This window comes from Chiloscyllium punctatum, chromosome 15 (assembly GCF_047496795.1).
Source record: "Chiloscyllium punctatum isolate Juve2018m chromosome 15, sChiPun1.3, whole genome shotgun sequence".
Taxonomy (NCBI): Eukaryota; Metazoa; Chordata; class Chondrichthyes; order Orectolobiformes; family Hemiscylliidae; genus Chiloscyllium; species Chiloscyllium punctatum.
In genome coordinates this window covers 85,623,278-85,630,661 of record NC_092753.1, presented here as the reverse complement: position 1 = coordinate 85,630,661, position 7,384 = coordinate 85,623,278, and positions in this window count along the sequence as shown.

The window sequence follows — 7,384 nt, the reverse complement described above, 5'->3', positions numbered from 1 at the left end:
CCCTCCTGGAGCCATGATCATCTGGGATTAAAGTGCCCTCTTAGGCCTCTCCTTGAGTGAAGAATTGATGTGCCATCAAAGTTCAGGAGTTGCCAGTTCTGGGATTGTCTTTATTGATAACCTCTCCTCACAAGCCAGTTTCCTATATCACATTTCAGATTCCATCAAGTGTTAAAAGATTTGGGGCTGGACGGTTCTGAATTTATTGAAACATGTCTTTCATCAATTATGCAGTAAGTACAAGGCTCTGTAAACTAGAAAGCATATCTGTATAATCTTTTCACAGGGCTACATCTGGGTTTATATTATCTAACCTTCTTCAGTTTCTGTAATTTTAAGCTTCTTGTCTCCGGCCTGAGGTCAAAGTGTGTTATTAAAAATGGGGCTTTAAAAAGCAGGTGGAACTAGGGCCTGGCCCCCACAGATGATTGAAAGACATCTGAGCTATTTCTCAGTTAGGCCCGGTGCATGTTTAAAAGACATTTCAGGCATTGTAACATATAAAGTGTGTTTCAAGGCTCCTCTGTTAAATCACAGGCAAGGCCTGACCCTCTGGGGTTTCTTAAGCAGCTGCTATGGCCTATAGGTAGTGACTTGACTCCCATATTTCAAGCTATCAATTCTTGCCTCCATCATCAGACCCTTGCCCTTCCGCCTTGCCAAGAGAACTGTCTGCTGTGCACTCCCACTGATTTCACCCTACACGGTCAATCCCCCTCCGTATCAGATTTGCTACCCTTAGCTCATTGCCCTTACCCACACTGCAGAGTCATTCTCCCTGCCCAACGAGGCCTTGTCCAGAGACTCTATTGGGAGAAAGTGGGGACTGCAGGTGCTGGAGATTAGAGTCGAGAGTGTGGTGCTGGAAAAGCACAGCAGATAAGGCAGCATCCAAGGAGCAGGAGAATCGGCGTTTCGGGCTTCCTGATGGCTTTTGCCCAAAATGTCGATCTTCCTGCTCTTCGGATGCTGCCTGACCTGCTGTGCTTTTCCAGCACCAAAGACTCCATTGCCCCAGGCCTTGTCTAACAGACTCTCTCCACTTCCAGGGCTTTGCCCTGCAGATTCACATCTACCCTGAGCTTTGTCTGGCACTTGTCAGGGAATTGGGTTCAAATCCTGCCATAACAGATGGGGGAATTTGAATTCAATAAATATCTGGAATTAAGTTGAATGAGGACCACAAGCCCATTATCGATTGTCAGAGAAAAGGCATCTGGTTTACTAACATCCTTCAGGGAAGGAGACTGCTATCCTTAACTGTCTGGCCTGTATGTGACTCCAGACCCACAGCAATATCCTCTGGGCAATTCGGGATGGGCAATAAATGCTGGCCTAGCTGGGGATTCCCTCATCCTGTGAAGAGTTAAAAAGAACCGCCTATTTCTCTGCCATCTTCTGAGCTTGCAGACTCATTAGTGTTTCCCCTGCCAAACTCTGTCCTCCCTTCTCCACCTTCGGACCTCTTACTGAAGACTCTTCCTGTTAGCCCATCTAGACCTAGCCTGGCAGACTTGCTCACCCAGCACTGCTTCTCCAATCACAGGCTACGACCCTTTGCAGCAAATCTGGGGAGAAGTCACCTCCTGATTGGATGAGGAGCCTCTATCAAAAAGTGTCAATCCACGTGTTGGGGGTGGGTGGAATTTCTTCCCCCCTCATCTCACCCTTCTCTCCACTATTCACTTTTCCTGGCCTTTTGGCTACTTCCAGAAGGGATTTCACCTTCCACTTCTGTGTATTTGAGCATTGCTGAAGGGGCCTCTGTGGTTCCACTGACTCTAACATATCCGTAGCTAGTCTGTGCCCCTCCTAGGACTAACCCTTGAACTTTTGTCATCCAGGTGAGAGTTACCAGTTTATAATAAACAATGTGGCTTGTGGAACACAGAGTGAATTATACCAATCAAACCTAAGGATTGATCAGAGTCAGACTCTTTGTGTGTGGTTACTGGGATGCATGTATCTGAAAATAGTTCATAACTAATTGACCACAGAGCTGAGCAGATGGGGAAGAAGGAGATATCTTCCTCAAATATCCCATGTTCGAGGCATTTTGTTGTATTGTATCGTGTAATATTTTCATATCTTCACGAATCAGAGCAGTCTCAAAGGCGTACTTTTTAAGATTAGGTTCCCTACAGTGTGCAAACAGGCCCTTCGGCCCAACCGGTCCACACTGACCCACCGAATAGGAACCCACCCGGACTCATTCCCCTACCCTAGATTTACCCTGACTAATGCACCTAACACTACAGGCATGGCCAGTTCACCTAACCTGCACATCTTTAGGTTGTGGAAGGAAACTAGAGCTCCCAGAGGAAACCCCCACAGACACAGGGAGAATGTGCAAACTCCACCCAGACAGTCGCCTGAAGCAGGAATCGAACCCTGGTCCCTGGTGCTGTGAGGCAGCAGTACTAACCACTGAGCCACCGTGCCACCCACTTCTGTCTCAATTTTCTATGTTTCGATGTTCTCCAGAAGTGAATGTCCAATTCATTTTTAGACACCATGATAGATTCTGAAAAAAGTCTCCTAACTTTCATTAAGCAATTATCCTAAATTCATCATCTTTAGTTACTCACTCAATGAAATAGTGTTCCATTTCCCTATCAAAAAACTTCACAATTTTGACTTTTGATCAGATCTCACCTTTACCTTCTCTGTTTTAATAATCAGAAGCTTGTTTTTTCTAAAATTTCTTCATAACGGAATCCATTCATTGCTGATATTAACTCACACAGAGATTTGTGAAACTTTACTTCCAATGTTTGCGCCTGAGCCAAAAACTATGACAGCAATAATTTACAATGAGTTAAGATGCATAAAGATTTGGAACAAACATGTGAATATAAACTCCTACTGCATTTAATTCTGGTCTCCCTGCTATAGATTAGATTAGATTCCCTACAGTATGGAAACAGGCCCTTCGGCCCAACCAGTCCACACCGACCCTCCGAAGAGTAACCCAACCAGACCCATTTCCCTCTGACGAATGCACCTAACACTACTAGCCATTTAGCATGGCCAATTCACCTGACCTGCACATTTTTGGACTGTGGGAGGAAACCAGAGGAGCCAGAGGAAACCCACGTAGACACAGGGAGAATGTGCAAACTCCACACAGACAGTCGCACAAGGCTGGAATTGAACCTGTGACCCTGGTGCTGTGAGACAGCAGTGCTAACCACTGAGCCACCATGTGTGAAACTTGAAAGGGTTCAGAAAAGATTTACAAGGATGTTGCCAAAGTTTGAGCTAAAGGGAGAGGCTGAATCAGCTGGGGCTGTTTTCCCTGGAGTGTCAGAGGCTGAGGGTTGGCCTTATAAGGTTTATAAAATCATGAGGGACATGGATAGGATGAATAGACAAGGTCTTTTCTCCAGGCTGGGGGAATCCAAAGCTCGGTTTAAGTGAGGGGGAAAGATTTAAAAGAGACCCGAGCAGCAATGTTTTCACATAGAGGGTGGTACGTGTATGGAATGAGCTGCCGAAGGAAGTGGTGGAGGCTGGTACAATTACAGCATTTAAAAAACATCTGGATGTGTATATGAATAAGAAGGGTTTAGAGGGATGCTGGCAAATGTGTCTACACTCAGTTCTTCTATAACATGATGGTTGCGTTTTTGTGCAACCTTGCATAAAGAAATATTATGCTTTAGAAACAATACTTAAAGTGTTGGGTGATGTAATCGCTTTACAACCAACACATGTTTTAAAAGTTCGTGCTTTAGAAATTGTGTTTCCAATTCGTTAACCGCGTTACACTAAATGCATGTTGATGAATTGCGCATTATAGCAGAATGACCTGTAGATTAATTTAGGATATCTGGTCAGCATGGATGAGTTAGGCTGAAGGGTCTGTTTCCATGTTGTGCAGCTCTGTGACTCTATGACTGGTTAAATGTGTGGAGGATTGTGGTTGTTAAGACTGTAACATCTAAAAGTAACCTTCGTACCTCTTCATACATTTCTAAGAGAATGGATGCATGCCAATTAAATTGGCTGCCTCTCCTCCCAAATTTGGTATCTCTAAGCATGGTTCCAATGCACCCTCTACCCACTATCTGCCAGTGTTCCCGCACCATCATTCGTGACACTAAATGCCACTATCAGTGCTCTCTCCTCTTATTGTCAGTGTCCCTTCACCACTGCCAGTGATCGCTCATAAAACATAGGAGGATGAGGAATAGGAAGGCCATTCTGACCTTCAAGCCTGCTCTGTCATTTGATAGCAACATGGCTGAGTTGACTAACGTCTCAACTCCACTTTCCTGACTGCCCCACTCAGCGATGATGTGAGGGGCGGAAGTGATGTCACGTGTGATGCATGAGGAATTGTGAGGGGTGGAAGTGGTTGTGGGAGTGGCCATGATGGGGCTGGAAGTGACATCATCAATCAGCGTGGGGATGACAGCTGCATCAGCCGCATGGCTAATGGCGTCTGAGTAGTTTCTGATGCCAGGGGAATCTTCTGGAATGTTTGAGGAGCGCTGGTTATGGAGGTGGTAGATAAAAGTTTGTTGTACTTACAGTTTTTGATGTTTGAGATGGAATTGAAATACTGTTTGTTGAGAGTATGAATTCTCCTGAGGATGTAGTACAGAGTGGGTCCTTTGCAATTCTGAGAGAGTGTGGCCCTCAGCTGTAGCAGGGCTGACTGTAGAGAGGTTAGGTGCCGGCGCATTGCTGCAAGCATGGAACAGAGGATCTTGAAGGAGAACTGTTGCTGGTGTTTTTGAATCTGTAGTCTGTACTGTTTGTCCTGTTTGGGTCCGAACTCTGCTGGTTTAAAGGTGGTCTGGAGTCCGTGTGGGATGAGTTGGTTACGGAGGCAGGCACTGAGAAAGCAAATGTAGCGGTGGTAGCGAGTTTGTTTAAGGCACTGCCCCACTCCACAGCCCTATTATCTCCAGGCTGTGCTCCCTCCCATAAATATCAGTGACCACTAGCACACCATGAGGAGCCCCAGTGCCAGTGCTTCTCAGCTGCTTTCCTTCCCACTCTACTGTCAATGCTTCGTCTCACCAATGAACTTACTCAATCCACCCGTTCTCAAGCGCACCCTCTATTGACTATCAGTGCCCTCTCCTCCACTAAAAACACCTCTCCTTCAGCAACAGTGGCCCCCCTCACTCCTCCATGCAACAGTAAACTCCCTGAGACTTCACTCCACAGTCTGACATTTTCCATGCACCCCCACCCCCCCAACAATGACCTGAAGTAATCTGGGACCTGGAGCTTCCTTGCTGACTCCACTCGGTGTGCCTTCGCCCTTGGAAACTACAGCTAGGGAACTATAGAGAGCCAAGTGTTTGTATGGCACGTCAGTGAACACCGCCGAAATTCTCTCTCAATCATGTCCCTCATAGTATGCTCTGTGCTCTGTGACTGTGGTAACTAAGTGAAGAAGATTTGGGGTTTGGGGACAAAATTGTCATGGAAATCCATTTTACCCGAAGATGTTTCCTTTACAGGAAAGAAACCCCTACTCGAATTCGAAATTTTCGCACAGTAATCATCATATATTTTATGAGCACGCATCCAGTCACTACCACTCACCAACCTACAATGTCTATCAACCTCCAATTTATGGGACTCAATCATTCAATCAGAGAAGTTTTGTTGCTGTGCCAGGTATGCACTTCTTCCTCCTGGATTAATCCCTCCCTCAGCATTTGCTCCCATAGATGGTTGTGTGCATCTCTGATAATGATAGATTGAAAAACCCTTCCCCTCTCATGGTTGGTTTGAGACAGTTTAATTATGCCCAGGAGACACAATTAAACATCAGTGTGCAAGTAAATCACTGGCCTTGGTCTAAATTAGGCTGAAATTGTGGGGGATATTGAAGGCAAACTACAACATTTACAGTCTCAGGACATCCTAAATCTCTCTCCTAAAGGGTGACTCCTTGACGGAACACCTCCACTCTGTTCATAGGAAAGGCCCCAGACCCTTTTCATTGTAATAAACATCTTGATTGGGGAGGCATTGGCCGAGTGGTATTATCACTAAACTATTAATCCAGTAGACTGTTAAACTCAGCTAATTTTCTCGGCACCCAAGTTCAAATCCCGCCATATGGCAGTTGGTGGAATTGCAATTCAATAAAGAATCTGGAATTAGAGGTCTAATGATGACCATCAATTCATTGTTGATTGTCAGAAACATCCATCTGGTTTACAAATGTCTTTCTACTATCTTTATGTGGTCTGGCTTCCATGTGACTCTCGACCCACAGCAATGTGTTTGACTCTTAATTGCCCTCTGGGTAACTCAGGATGGGTAATAAAGGCTAATCTAGCCAGAAGCAGCCATATGTGAATAAAAAGAATCTCACACTACATGTCCATTTTGGGTCTGTGACAATGTTCCAATGAAATACAATGCAAGCTCATTTTCTGCTCATGCACCATACAATTTTTAACACTCAATATTGAAATCCACAACTTCAGAGTCTCTGTATCCTTCATTTTACTTAATTTTCTCATTTCATCCTGTCTCTACCACTTCCCTCCTCACTCTTGACAAATACAGAGACACACAGACATATAGGTGTGTCTTGTTGACATTGCTCAGCAGAGCAGATCCATTCTTACCTTGATTTACACTTTTCTTACATTTCTATCTTTCCTTCATGACCATCAGCAAAACTTTTGACATTGGCCCTGGGCACCTTCAACATCTGTTCTATATTCTCCTCTGGATACAGTATTGAAACATCATTTTCCAATCCCTTTCAGTTCTGATGAAGAGTCATGTTGAACTTGAAATGTTAATCTATTTCCCTCTCTCTGCAGGTGCTGCCAGACCTGCTGAGATTCCCTAGCATTTTCTTTTTTCAGATTTTCAGTATTTTCCACAGAATCCATCCAGTATGGAATCAGGGCATTCAGCCCATCAAATCCACATGGACTTTCCAAACAGCATCCCACCCAGTCGCACACCTCTACCCTTTATCTGTAACCTTACATTTCCCATGGTGATATTCACATTCCTGATATGGACAATTTAGCATGACCAATCCATCTAACCTGCCCATCTTTGGATTGTGGGAGGGAACCGGAGCACCTGACAGAAACCCATGCAGACGTAGGGAGAATGTGCAAGCTCCAGACAGTTAACTGAGGCTGGATTTGCAACCCAGGTTCCTAGTGCTGTGAGGCAGCATTGCTAACCACTGAGCCACCATGCCACTGAAATCAATTGGTTTGCTGTTGTGCCTGCTCTGTAACTTGCAATCTGTTACAAGTTGACCCGTGGAGTTAACCAATCCTTGATGAGCAGTAGAATATTGCTTTTCCTAAAAGTCTCTTTAGTTAATGGAGTATTTGATTTGAAGTGTAACTCTCAACGTGATGTAAGAAATGTGGTGTCA